We start from the raw sequence: 15,678 nt of genomic DNA, 5'->3' as shown, positions 1-15,678 counted from the left end.
GTTTGGTATCCTATATACGGCGTAACCAAGAAGTTACACCCGTATATTTATGCCGTCGCCCGTAGTTTTTTGGGCAATAGGCAGGTATACCAAACCAGCGCAGTTTGGTATCCAATATACAGCGTAAGGACTTACGTGGCGAAAATGGAAAAATCTTACTCCATTTTCAACTCGCCACAAAAAGCAGCCGTAGTAAGCCTTACGCTGTCTATTGGAGCCCCGTAACTCCCTAAACTAGCTACAAAATAAACCTAACACCTAACACATGCGCAATGTCTACCTGTCAACCGCGATCTGCTAAATAAAACCTAATGCATGCGCAATGTCTATCTACCTGTCAACCGCGATCCCCCGCTGCAATCCCTAATAAAATATTTAACCCCTAAACCGCCGCTCCCGGACCCCGCCGCCACCTACATTAACTACCCCCTAATGTGATCCCCCTACACCGTCGCCAACTATATTAAACTACCCCTAAAGTGAGCCCCTTACACCGCCGCCATCTACCTTACCTACCCCCTAAAGTGAGCTCCTACCCCGCCGCCATCTATTTTAAAATTATTAACCCCTAATTTAATCCCCTTACCCCGCCGCCACCTATATTAAATTAATTAAACCCTAATTTAATCCCCCTACCCCGCCGCCAGCTATATTAAATTATTTAACCCCTAATCTAATCCCCCTACCCCGCCGCCAATATAATTAGGGTTAATATAGTTAATATAGCTTGCGGCGGTGTAGGGGGATTAGATTAGGGGTTAATGTGTTTAATATAGGTGGCGGCGGTGTAGGGGGATTAGATTAGGGGTTAATACATTTATTATAGGTGGCGGCGGTGTAGGGGGATTTAGATTAGATGCAAAAGAGCTGTTTACTTTGTGACAATGCCCCGCCAAAAGCCCTTTTAAGGGCTGGTAAAAGAGCAGTTTTCTTTGGGGCATGCCCCGCAAAAAGCCTTTTTAAGGGCTGGCAATAGAGCAGTTTACTTTGGGGTAATGCCACGCAAAAAGCCCTTTTCAGGGCTATTTGTAGGATTAGATTTAGGTTTAGTGGTAGGGATAGTTTAGTATTTTAGGGGTTAAATAATTTAATATAGCTGGCGGCGGCGGGATTAGATTAGGGGTTAAATAATTTTTTTATTTTTTTTTTAATAATTTTTATTGAGGTTAAAGTCACAATACAGCACCACTGTGATATATCACAATAATGAATACAGAAGAAAAAAAGAAAAAAAAAAAACAATATGCACATTATTAAACACATAAAGTCATTTCTGTTTCATCACAGAATAATCCAACCAAATAAGAAATAAGCTTAACCTCACTTTTTCAATTTTAGAACAACATAAAATATAAAAGTACTGACATATGAAAGTCGACAAATGTACAGTCTAAATTATTGAGAACTATGCAAATATTATTATCCATCATCAAACTGAATATTCTTTATGTCAGCATACAAAATATCTAGAGAACATATTAGTTTGAACGTGGTATGTTTCAAGGGAAACCGCACAGGAATGCGCTAGCATTATCACATACATAGAATATAGGAGCACTGACATATAGAAATGGACAAATGTACAATCTATATTGTTGAGAAGTGTGTAAATATTATTATCCATCATCAAATTGGACACTCTATATGCTAGTATACAGAAAAGGAAGGAAGGGGGGGACAAAGAAAATTAACATACTCACATGTGCCAGAGTATAACACATGCGGGGGGGGGGTAGGAAACCAACATTATAACAAGAAAAAACAAAAATGAGCAGGCTTTCGTAATGTCCATCAACCAGAGGATTACTATATGCTTATTACATTGTGTATACGGGCGGCAGTCAGAGAAGACATTACCTCTAAATAAATTTGGAGATTATCTCTAAGCTGGAGTAATATATTTAAATATAGGGCATATTAGTTCAAGACAAAAGTGTGACTGAAAATATTCCCTTGAATGTTTATATCGGTTATAAGCAAATTTTATACATTACCCCAAAACAGACTATATCAAGTATTGCTATTAGTCAATATCAAGTTAGTTATCTGAGAATGCTCTGACCTTAGAAATATATAAACAGGGGAGCACCTATCAAGCACTCAGGACCATGTCAACCCTGGAAACAAAGCTGACCAGAATACCTGGAACTATGTTGCCAAACCTTTATTATGGATACAAAAAAAATATATATATATATATATATATATATATATATAAATGTGCTGGTACCTAAGGTACTATAGAGTTCTAACTGTTGTAGAGACGAGGTATGAACTAAAGACCCTTATTAACTAAAAGCACCTCTAAATCAAAAATACCCTCAAAGTGGCACAATCAACTAGCAAACTATAAAAATGACAAGGCCAAGTTTATAATTATAGAAAGAAGGTGTTACCATACACATTGCCCTAATTTATGGGTAAGAGAAGCTTAATAGAAGCTAAGAAGCAGGTTTGGAACACAAAAATAGTATCTGTACTTCTATTAGGGGCACAGAGAGACAAAAATCAAATATACTCACAAAAATGGGCAATGTAACTAAATCATCATTACAAATAGCAGCCTAGTGTTGAGTGGATTACATACCTTAATCAACTATGGTTATTACAACTCAGGAGGTATAAGTAACAAGGAGCCCAGCAATTATGAAAGCAGCTATAGAGTCTCAGGACTGCAGATCTGTATAGAAATGTGTCCGGCAAGTGTCATGCAGGTTTAATATAAATACACATGAAATGCTTTGGAAGCAGGCTAAGACTCCCCTTTAGTGGTGTAATTAAGCAACAACAACTACTGTCGATGTGCAACAGTGAAACAGTAACTAGAAGCCACAATTCATAAGATAGGTCTGTGCCACTTTGTAAATATTTAAACACATAGGCATCCAAGACATTTATCTCTCTGGTACCCCCAAGACATAAAGTAACAGATAGTCTAGGTATAGCAGGATGGTCCAAATGCAGACTAAAATATGGCAGAATTACAAAAAGCACATGTAAATAACAGCCTAATGTGAAGGAGAGCGTTCTATATGAATAAGTTACCATCCCCACATATAAAACATATCCACAGTGAGTATAAAAATCTCCATGAGTGGTGCCCCATTGCCTCAAACCAACTGCCCTCCTTATTAAACATCAATGAGCCAACATGTACTTTCACAGTAGAAAGAGCCCATAGGTTAGGCAGGTTAAGAGATCAAGAGGATGACAAGAGTAGACCTAGTCCAATTATTATCAAATACCTGAACTTTCAAGAAAAGGTCAAGATTATGCAAGCTTATAGGGCCCAAAAAACAGTCCTCTTCCAAAATAAGAAAATATTAATTTTCCAAGATTTTGCATTTGAAACAGCAAGTAAAAGGAAGCTATGTGCCCCCATCTGCTCACGCCTGATCCAGGAAGGTAGGGTAGTCAGGCTACTATATCCAGCCAGAATCAGCATACAGACTAAAGAAGGTTTTAGGATATTTGATAATCCTCAGGACCTAGAGGACTTCTTGAGAACAGAGCAAAGGTAAAAGTGACCAGGTGGGGGATACAAGCTCTGTATCATGGGTAGTCATGCTGAGTAAAAAGTGGAATAGGAGAAGGGAGGAGGAAGGAAATATATCTCTAGGTGTAGAAATGCGGTCAAGTAAGAAGCTAAATATTATAAGTAGGGGTCAATATAGGAAGGTCAGGTGTACGTGTGAATGGGACTCTCCTTTTTTTTTGCTTTTTTTTTTTTTTTCTCTTTCTTTCTTCCTTTCCCCCCCACCCCCACCCCCCTCTCTTAGTTCTCTTATGCAGTGGCGGCTGGTGAATTTTTAGGATGGGGGTGCACAAGACCCTCCCCCTATTAGAAAGCCACGCCCCTTTGAAAAACCACGCCCCTTTTGAAAAACACGCCCCTTTAATAAGCCACGCCCATTTTAAAAGCCACACCCCTTTGTGAAAGTCACGCCCCTCAAATGGCCCCACCCATTTGAACCAGCAGTGTTTTTGGTCATCGTCTTCTTGAAATATCCAGCCCCGGCCTGGGGGTAACTTCAACTGAAGTTTGTGACTGATTCCTCAACATTATTCTCAAGTATCTGCTGATATTGAGTGGAATCCATGAGACCCTCAACAATATTCCCAGTAGTACAGGTCTTTGGAGGTGGTCTGTGGGCTGTTTTTGACCGTTCTCACCATCCTTTGCCTTTGCCTCTGGCCCTCTCTGATATTTTACTTGCCCTGCCACTTCTGGCCTTAACAAGAACTGTGCCTGTGGTCTTCCATATCCTCACCATGCATTGCTCACTGTGTTCCTCATAGTGGACACAGACATCTTAAATCTATGAATGCATACTCTTCAGTACAGCCATGTTCACGTGCGACAGTGCACAAATGGAGGAGCCTACACTACCTGCCCATGTCTAGTCTTAAAATATACATGATGGTGCTCAGTTAAATTATATAATAACATATATATATTAACCAAATGATTAATTAAAGCTGCAAAATAATAAGAATGTTGAATGTACATTCATGAAAACATATATATTCCTGGATTTAAAGAACCTTCCACTTTATAGAGAAATACAACCACATTTCAATTACTGTTGCCCCAGCCCCCAGTGTTCGATATAAGGCAATGCAGCCAAAGGCCTTGGCAACATGAAGATAAATACACCCACATTTTACTTTCTACAAAAGAAGATTATTTCTATTACACTAGTGCTTAATAATTAACTTCAACAGTAAAGATTAAAACAGAATGTTGTTAACTCAAGTACAATTTTTGTAAATTAAGTCAATCCGCCTGTCTTTTTTTGAGGCAAATAAATCAATAACATTTTCGGTGAATGTAGGCATGTCATTGATCAATTGTTTTTCAATTGTGAGCATGGCTAGAGCAGTCAGTCTTTCCTCAGTCATGGTGCTCCTTAGAAATGTCTTAACTCGTTTTAAAGTTGAGAAACATCTCTCAGCCTCAGCAGTTGTCACGGGAATAGTCAAAATAATTTGCAACAGTTTGTAGGTCTCAGAGAAAGTACTGTCCAAGTTATTTTCTATTACAAACTGTAGAAGACTGATGGCACCATTCATATTTCGGAAATCTGGTCTTCTGTAAATTACTCCTAGTTCAGTTTTCAGGCGATCTTTCTGTAATGTGTGATAAACCGCTGATGTTTGTTCAAGAAGCTGATTTGGAAAATTTTTCTCGTAATCCGCAAATTTTTCCGCTTGGAGGAGAGAAACAGCCGAGTAGTGAGTTATAAAAGAAAATCTATCTTTTACTTGATTTGTGATAACATCGCATATCTCTTTAGCTGCCACAGTCTGAGCAATGTGAATATTTTCTCTCTTCCTTTTCCTAGATGTTTCCTCTGTTTCTGATATCGTCATGGTCACTGTGTCCATTCTATTCCTTTCGTTTTCCATTGTCTGCTGGAAAGTGTTAATATGTTTTCTAATAAGTGCCGCATCTGTTTGTGTTTTCTGAAGTTGGTTGTATAACACATCTACATGTGGCATAATATTGTGAAAAACTGTAAGCCAAAACACAAATACCGAGTCTTGTAACATACGCCGAATAGCCCCTGCTTGATTTATAGCTATTTCTTTTTTCGATGTTGACTCTATTTTTTCCATGCATTCAATTAACTGTTCCCTGTTTTCAAAAACTGTATTGACGGTTCGACTCTTGAAATTCCACCTGGTGGCTGAACCATGAGGTATCCTTCTTCTAACAGTTTCATCTAGAATAGCTATCCTTTGTGGCGAGTTACTAAAAAAGTTAGTAATGTCACTTAGATTTGAAAAAAATACTCGAACTTGTTGATTTTGACTGCTTGCTTGGCTGACAATTAAATTGAGCTGATGTGCGTAGCAATGCACAAAATGTGCATTCTTGTAGGTACGTTTAATTATAGCCTGAACACCTGCATGCTGACCACTCATCACGCTTGCACCGTCGTAACTCTGCGATATCAGTTTCTCTGGGTTGTCTATAACTTTTTCCAAAGTAGCTTGAATACACATAGCTAAAGATTCGGCATCATGTCCAGCTGGATTAGTGAATTCCCAGAATCTCTCAACCGGTTGTCCGTTACCTATAATGTATCTAAAAACAACAACCAATTGGAAGGCAGATGAAACATCAGTAGTTTCATCTGCTATCACTGCTACAAAACTTGCATTTGAGATTTCCTTCTTTATTTGGTTCTGGCAAACAGTAAGCATACAGTCTAATAAATCGTTTTGAATTTCTTTTGACGTTCCTTTAAAAACAGTGGCACTAGCGAGATGTTCTTTTAGAGATGCATCAAGCTCTGCTGAGAAGTTTATAAGACCTCTGAAAATGCCTGGATTTAATGAATCATCGCGTTCGTCATGTCCTCGAAGTGCAAGCTCAAATGCGCCGCAAAATAAAATACAATTAATTATTTTGGAAAGAACATAGCGATTTTTCGTTACTTGCTCATTATGTTTTTTAATATTCAAACGATATGCACTGTCAAGTTGTTGCCGAATATCAACCCTTCCTAGCAAATTAAACTCTAATGTGGAGTTTAAATGTGATTGGGAGCAATTATGTTTATTGGTTTTTTGACTTAAATGTGATAAATCGGCGACACCATAACTCACCCAGCTTGAATCCCCACTTTGTTTTGCAAACAGGAGACAATAAAAACAAAAGAGCCTGTTAGATAATTCACAACCACAAATCCATGGATATTTATCATATACCTCGGGTTTGAATTCTCTTTTGTAATCTCTAGTTTTACATTTTGTCACCTGGGTAAGGTTAAGCATAGGTGTTGGCCTGAGCATTTTAATTTCCATTTTTCTTTCAATGGGCAACGTTGAAAAATGTAATTGCTTTAGCTCAGACACACTAATTTTACTAAGTGCCATCTTAACTGTTAGTTTACACACAAAGAACAGTCCTTTGCTCTTATCTAATATATAACTTGTAGGTAGGTAGCTCTGCAGCTGTTAGAAAATATACAACTTAATAGTTTAATAGTTTGGCGGTGGTTATGTAATATATAACTTGTAGGTAGGTAGCTCTGCTGCTCTGCAGCTGTTAGAAAATATACAACTCAACTTGAAGTAATAGTTTAATAGTTTGGCGGTTGTTATGTAATATATAACTTGTAGGTAGGTAGCTCTGCTGCTCTGCAGCTGTTAGAAAATATACAACTCAACTTGAAGTAATAGTTTAATAGTTTGGCGGTTGTTATGTAATATATAACTTGTAGGTAGGTAGCTCTGCTGCTCTGCAGCTGTTAGAAAATATACAACTCAACTTGAAGTAATAGTTTAATAGTTTGGCGGTTGTTATGTAATATATAACTTGTAGGTAGGTAGCTCTGCAGCTGTTAGAAAATATACAACTTAATAGTTTAATAGTTTGGCGGTTATTATGTAATATATAACTTGTAGGTAGGTAGCTCTGCTGCTCTGCAGCTGTTAGAAAATATACAACTCAACTTGAAGTAATAGTTTAATAGTTTGGCGGTTGTTATGTAATATATAACTTGTAGGTAGGTAGCTCTGCTGCTCTGCAGCTGTTAGAAAATATACAACTCAACTTGAAGTAATAGTTTAATAGTTTGGCGGTTGTTATGTAATATATAACTTGTAGGTAGGTAGCTCTGCAGCTGTTAGAAAATATACAACTTAATAGTTTAATAGTTTGGCGGTTATTATGTAATATATAACTTGTAGGTAGGTAGCTCTGCTGCTCTGCAGCTGTTAGAAAATATACAACTCAACTTGAAGTAATAGTTTAATAGTTTGGCGGTTGTTATGTAATATATAACTTGTAGGTAGGTAGCTCTGCTGCTCTGCAGCTGTTAGAAAATATACAACTCAACTTGAAGTAATAGTTTAATAGTTTGGCGGTTGTTATGTAATATATAACTTGTAGGTAGGTAGCTCTGCAGCTGTTAGAAAATATACAACTTAATAGTTTAATAGTTTGGCGGTTATTATGTAATATATAACTTGTAGGTAGGTAGCTCTGCTGCTCTGCAGCTGTTAGAAAATATACAACTCAACTTGAAGTAATAGTTTAATAGTTTGGCGGTTGTTATGTAATATATAACTTGTAGGTAGGTAGCTCTGCAGCTGTTAGAAAATATACAACTTAATAGTTTAATAGTTTGGCGGTTATTATGTAATATATAACTTGTAGGTAGGTAGCTCTGCTGCTCTGCAGCTGTTAGAAAATATACAACTCAACTTGAAGTAATAGTTTAATAGTTTGGCGGTTGTTATGTAATATATAACTTGTAGGTAGGTAGCTCTGCTGCTCTGCAGCTGTTAGAAAATATACAACTCAACTTGAAGTAATAGTTTAATAGTTTGGCGGTTGTTATGTAATATATAACTTGTAGGTAGGTAGCTTTGCTGCTCTGCAGCTATTAGAAAATATCAACTAGAAGTTGAACTAAATTGTTAAAGAACTCCCTAAAAATCCAGTATACTCCTAAACTTGCTAATCTCAGACTGTGTCTGTTGTTTAAATTACAAGTAGAAAAATAAAAATGTTTTTTTTTTTAAACACTAGTTCAAGTTCAAGACTCAACTCAAGTTACTCTATATAAAAAGCAATCTCAGACTCAGACTGTATCTGTTGTTTAAATTACAAGTAGAAAAATAAAAATGTTTTTTTTTTTTTAAACACTAGTTCAAGTTCAAGACTCAACTCAAGTTACTCTATATAAAAAGCAATCTCAGACTCAGACTGTATCTGTTGTTTAAATTACAAGTAGAAAAATAAAAATGTTTTTTTTTTAAACACTAGTTCAAGTTCAAGACTCAAGTTACTCTATCTAAAAAGCAATCTCAGACTCAGACTGTATCTGTTGTTTAAATTACAAGTAGAAAAAAAAGGTTTTTTTTTTTTTAACACTAGTTCAAGACTCAACTCACTCAGTTACTCTATATAAAAAACTGCAGGCCTGCAGCAAAAATCATTAAAATATCTGCCCACAAAGTTACTAAACTAATAATATATTACTAGTATAAATTAAGTTAACTAAAGTATCTTCAAGTTCTATATAGATATAGATAACTAGAAAATCTGAATACTACTAGTAGTGACTGTGAATCTACAGTTCTAAACTAATTTGCTGCTAAGCTAAGCCTAATGTAATTAATAATAATTATAATGGCTATTGGCTAACTATCTAACTGTCTATTAGCCTGCTCCTGGGCCCTGGCTATTTCTTTGCACACTACTTGACTGCAGCTCAGCAGACACTGAGTCAGCACACAGCAGCAAATATTGACTGTCTGTCACTGTTCAATCAACTTGTTGATGCTTGATGGCTGCCAGCAGGCAGCAAAAAATATATAGTTTTGTTGTAAACAATTTTTGCACAGAGCTATGCAAAAACACTCCTCTCAGCTCAACGGCTATCTCCACAAAGATTTTCGCGCCGTTGAGCTGGGAGGAGCCTCGTGGGGGCCATCACGTGAGCCATGGAGCCTATCACAGAGTCTGAGGAGTCCGGATCAAGAGGCTGGGGGAGGAGACAGAGCACAGGCTGAACGACCGCACAGTTCAGCCTGTGCGATTATGCCTCTATAGGCATGAGGCTGGGGAGGAGCTCTACGCCTGCACAGTGAATACATTGCGATCACTGTGCAGGCATATAGAGCTCCTTACCGCACGTGCGAGTGGGGGGTGGAGACTGGAGCCTGCCCTGGACTGTCAATCAGCCTCTCTCAGCTCAGCCTCAGGCAGCAGCAGCAGGCAGTGCGCCGTGGTGGTGTGTGGTGTGACGTCACGGACGTCAGCACACTGAGTAGTCCACCCGGTCCTAGCTCCTGCCTCCTGCCTGAGCCTGATAATAAATATACAGTGTCTGTTAATGAACACTCAGTGGCGAGTCAGTGATGAGAATGATAATAGATTAAATAGCAGGGTATATAAGCTAAGCAGCAGTGCCAGTAAAGCATTATTTAATACATATAATATTAAATAATATAAATAAAAAATAAAATTAAAATTTTTCATAATTTTTTTTTTCTCATTTTTTTTTTTTTAAATGCTCATTTTTTTTCCCCCTCCTCTGCCCCCTGGGGGTTCACGTGCGACAGTGCACATATGGAGGAGCCTCCACTGCTCTTATGTCTCTTCCTAGAAGTAGGAAAGAAGCATGAGATATGACGGAATCATGTAAATTAGGATCGTGGAATGTGGGAGGGTTTACCTCCCCGGTCAAAAGGAAAGCAATACTACAACACTTTAACAAACTTAAAATTGATATTGGCTTCTTACAAGAGACTCATCTAAACAAGTTAGAAAGTCAAAAACTTAAATGGGGATGGGTGGGCGAAGTTATCTATTCGGCAGGAGTGCAGAGAAAAAGAGGGGTAGCTATAATTTTTAGGAAATCATTAAAATATAAAATTCTGAAACAAGAAATTGATCAACAAGGGAGATTTATTATACTAGAGGTAGAACTAGGCTCAAAAAGATTTGTGTTATGCAATGTTTATGGTCCAAATGCAAAAAAAAAACGAGTTCTGGGAACCTCTTCAAAATAAATTATTGGAATATAACCAAAATATAATTCTAGGAGGAGACCTGAACCTGGTAGCATCTAGTATTCTAGATAGAAATCGGATGGGGAAAGAGGCTATATCAGGCTGTAAGGATACAAAATTTTTAAAAAAATTCTGCTTCAATCTAGGCTTATTAGATATCTGGAGGAATATCTATCCAGACAGTAAAGAATTTACGTGTCTATCTAAAGTGTATAAATCTTTTTCACGAATTGATATGTTCCTAATTAGTGACAAATTGTTTTCTCTGGCAAAAAAGTCGAAATCTTGCCTATCACAATTTCGGATCACGCCCCTATTACTATTTCTATGTCAATCTTGAATCCTAAACTAGGAAATCACAGATTATATTTTCCAACATATTTTTATAATAATTTGAAATTTCGAGGCTTTTTGCTAGAGAAATGGAACCTTTATTATAATGAGAATAGAGGATCAGTACTGAATATAGAATCTTTATGGCAAGCTTTCAAAGCCGTGATAAGGGGAGAAACTCTGGCTTATATGATAAAAGTCAAAAGGAAAAATGACGCTTACTGGATCCAACTCTCTAAGCAGATCATTAACAAATTTCAAAAATATGTTGCAGATAACAGTCAAGATAACTGGCGAAACTATCTGGAAGCCAAAAAACAAAGAGACAATTGGCATATATCAAAAGAAATTCAGCACGAGCTGAAAAGAAATAGTAATTACATGCAATTCGGTAATAAGATAGGGAAATTCTTAGCCAGATTGGTAAGTACTAGGAAATCTAATAGTATCATATCAATAATAAAAACTAAACACAAAACTTGCACTCTCCCTCATGATATCTTAGAGGAATTTACGCACTACTTTAAACAACTATATCAGGCTCAACCTATAGATAAAGTAAAAAAAAGATCTTTTTTTGGGATAGAATTAAAATACCTCAAATAGCCAAAGACGACCTGGATCTCCTTAACTCTCCAATTAAGGAAGAGGAGATCAAAAACTCTATCATGAAACTGAAGCTAAACAAAGCGCCAGGTCCGGATGATCTCCCTGGAGAATTATATAAAATTCTTGCAGATTCAATCACCCCTACTCTATGTGAGCTTTTTAATGGTTTCCTACAAGATAATCAAATACCTTCTAAATACTTCACAGAATCTAGAATAATCTTAATCTATAAACAAGGTAAAAATAAAGAATTAATGGAGTCTTATAGACCCATCTCTTTGCTAAATGTGGATTACAAAATCCTAACCCACATTTTAGCAGACAGATTTCAAAAAGTGATTAGTGAATTGGTCCATCCTGACCAAACTGATTTCATTAAAGGAAGGACACTTATTAAAAATCTTAGGAAACTAGAGATAGCAATTAATTATTGTGAACTAAAAAAAGAAAGGGGAGAAAAGCTCACAGAAGATGCTGCAATTATTTCAATTGATACACAAAAAGCGTTCGATACGCTACTTTGGGATCATATGCTGACAACTATTAATAATTTTGGTATCCAGGGTAAATTCTCCCAAATTATTGCCTCACTTTACTCTAATCCAGGGGCGATTCTAAGTGTTAACTCCTTAACCTCAGAACAATTCAGGCTTCAGCGAGGAACGAGACAAGGATGTCCGTTATCCCCGCTGCTTTTTAATCTGGCGTTAGAGCCTCTGGCAATATTGTTCAGACAAGAACTGTTAGGGATAAACATCGAAGGACACAGAATAACTCAAGCTATATATGCTGATGATCTTCTTATCTTTGCTCAAAATCTCCAATATAATCTGCCTATAATTGTGGAAGCTTTAGAAACTTTCCAGGCCTTTTCCGGCTTTGCAATTAATAAAGATAAATCGGAACTTATGTGGCTTATCAAACTAAAAAGTTCTCCAGAAATCCCTTTTAAAGTGACCAAAGATCATATTACATATCTAGGGATAAAATTTGCATCTAACTCCAAGAGTTGGTATAATTTAAATTTCGCACCAGCTATTGTATCACTCCAGGCAGATTTAGAAAGATGGAAGAACCTGCCCCTATCTCTTATGGGTCGAATACATTTAATAAAAATGATTTCTCTCCCCAAATTTTTATATATTTTTCAGGCCCTCCCACTCTTATTACTGAGGAAAGACTGTCAGTTAATCAATAAACTAATAACACAATTCATATGGTGCAAAAAAAAGCCTAGGATAGCGTTGAAATGTTTGTGTGCCAGGAAAGAGGCTGCAGGCATGGCTCTTCCCGATTTTGAGTTGTATAATATGGCCTCCAATTTAAAATTTGTCTGGGACTGGTTTTCTGAGAAAGGACATTTCTCCTTGCTTGAAATTGAAGGAGCCCTAGTAGCACCTTATGCCCTTAAAGCATTAACACACATGCCCTTAAAACTAATTCCTATAGAAACAAGGGGGATGCTTATCATAGACCAACCAATTCGGGCCTGGCGTCAATTCTGTGCTAAAATTGGGATCAGCTATAGAGGATCATCTTTTCTATCAATTAAAGGTAACCCTGAATTCGAGGTAGGCTATGACTCAGCTAGATTTAATGCCTGGTCAGATTTAGGGATTAACTACATCGCACAGTTACTCAAAAAAGAAGATAACTCGATTAAAACTTTTAATGAATGTAAATCTGAATTCAATATGCCAAATTGCCTTTTTTTTTCTTATTTACAAATACGCCACTATGCTGATCAGTGTAGGAAAATAGAGGCAATAGAATGGGACAATGATATATTAAGGCAGATAACTAGTATGTTTCAAGCAGGAAACTTTTCTATCACGCACTCTTATTATGCCCTACTCACCTCTCAAGAACAAAGCAATAAAAGATATTTGGAACTTAAATGGGATTTAGTAGGTGAAAACTCATAAGATTCAGACTTATTTAAAAACTCTGGAGATAGGGTAGCAAAGGCAATGAGAGGGGAATATTTTAAAGAACAACAGTTAAAGATTTGGTATCAATGTTATTATACACCCAGCTGGCAGGCTCGGTGGGAGAAAAAACATGAGAAGATAGTTTGTAGTAAATGCAAGTACTTTGCAGCAGATATGTTCCATCTTTTCTGGTCCTGCCCTGTAATTCAAAGATTTTGGGGGAAAATTTCATTCTGGGTCACTAAAATCTTAAATCAACACTTTCAAGTAAGTAAACATGTAGTCTTTTTCCTAGTAAACCAGGAGGAAGCAGGTCCTAGCTATTTATTAATAAATACAATGATATTGCTTGGTAGGAAACTGGTACTAAAACACTGGCAGTCTAATAAAGAACCCAAATTTTCTGAATTTAAAAATGGGATAACATATCAAATGTTTCTAGAACAAGCCTCAGTACAGGCACAGATAGATAATAATATAAGGTTCTTCTTAAACAAATGGGGGATTTTTATCAAATCTTTAGATCAGGAAACTCAAAAATTGATCCTGCAGCCATTTAAGAACTCTCTTTTCCTATTGGAAGCTAACCTTAGAGGTGAGTGGCTGCTTGCTTGAAAGATTGTGGTGGGAACTGGTAGGGGAGAGGGGGGGGGGGGTTGTGTGTTTTTTTTTTTTCTTTTCTTTCTCTTCTCTGTGTGTGTGTCGGATAGGATCTAGAGAATATAGCATTAATGGAGATTATAGTTTTGGTAAGAGTTTTTATGTATTAAGAAAAAATGCCATGTCAGAGCCGTCTTTTTCTTCTTCGAGTGGATAGGTGAACATTTCTACCCGCTTAAGGTGTCTTTCAATTTCTAAGTGAGACTGTACTCTGTTTTGTATTAACGTTTATTTTTGGAAGCATTTTGTTATCTGCTTTTTTGCTGGAAACACCTATTGTTAATTGTTTTTTCTTTTTGGCAAAATAAAAAGATATAATAAAAAAAAAAAAAAAGCAACAACAACTACTGTCGATGTGCAACAGTGAAACAGTAACTAGAAGCCACAATTCATAAGATAGGTCTGTGCCACTTTGTAAATATTTAAACACATAGGCATCCAAGACATTTATCTCTCTGGTACCCCCAAGACATAAAGTAACAGATAGTCTAGGTATAGCAGGATGGTCCAAATGCAGACTAAAATATGGCAGAATTACAAAAAGCACATGTAAATAACAGCCTAATGTGAGGGAGAGCGTTCTATATGAATAAGTTACCATCCCCACATATAAAACATATCCACAGTGAGTATAAAAATCTCCATGAGTGGTGCCCCATCATTCAAAGGATCGTTTCTTAAGCGAACAAGACAGGTATTTTCATATGCATTGCAGATACATAAGTGCACATGTAAGGTTCCACACATATGGGGAGAATATATACTATAGGTAGCAGGCACAATTACAACTATTTGTTTAACGCAGCACAGCATTCTCAAACATTCAAACAAAGGAATATAATGAAATAGGGAGCGCAAAGAAATAGAAAAAACAAGGAAATAACTAGCATTTTATCTTGCCTAAAACACAGATTTATCTTTGTAATTAGCCTTATTGCAGGCATTTCACAGTCCAAAAGCAACCAAACAAGTCCTTCTAACGATCCCCACAGTAATCACTTAAGAGATGTTGAACTCAGGGATCTGCCGTACAGAACATCTAGCCAATGTCCCTAAGGTTTGTTAGTTCTGGATCCGGTAATGAACCCTGACCGCTCTCTTCAATTGCAACAGCAGGTAGGTAAACATCTCCTAGGTTCTCCTTAACAAAATGCTAATGTCACTGAAAAATAATAGCAACTCACTATATCGTACACCCAGAGCCGGTCTAATGATGCCCTGTAATAACGTTAAAAGGTACTCCACAGGATACGTGCTCCTCTACGGTCCGAATAGTGAATCCCATATGCAGGGCTGCACAACTTCAGATCTCCTTAGCCCACTCCGTGTCGGGGGACCTGTAAAGGGCTTAGTTCAGTGAGGGATCCTGAGCACAAGAAGTAAATGTTCCACATACCCGTCGCATGTGAGCGACCTGCTGCGATGTTGCCCAGGATATCCAAGATAGTAAAGAGCTCTCTGCCTTTCCCCCCTCCAACTTTGGTCACAGTGATGAGTGGTCGGCTAGTAGTTGACAAGCTGTGGTAGGCATTCCTTGTAGATTTAGATTTAAATGGAGCCCGGCTCTGCTTCTTAACATCCTCTCTATGTGCAGTCCCAAATCCCTTGCAGG

This window comes from Bombina bombina, chromosome 10 (assembly GCF_027579735.1).
Source record: "Bombina bombina isolate aBomBom1 chromosome 10, aBomBom1.pri, whole genome shotgun sequence".
NCBI classification, from domain to species: Eukaryota; Metazoa; Chordata; class Amphibia; order Anura; family Bombinatoridae; genus Bombina; species Bombina bombina.
The sequence above is the reverse complement of the archived record's forward strand: the minus strand, read 5'-3'. Positions refer to the sequence as shown.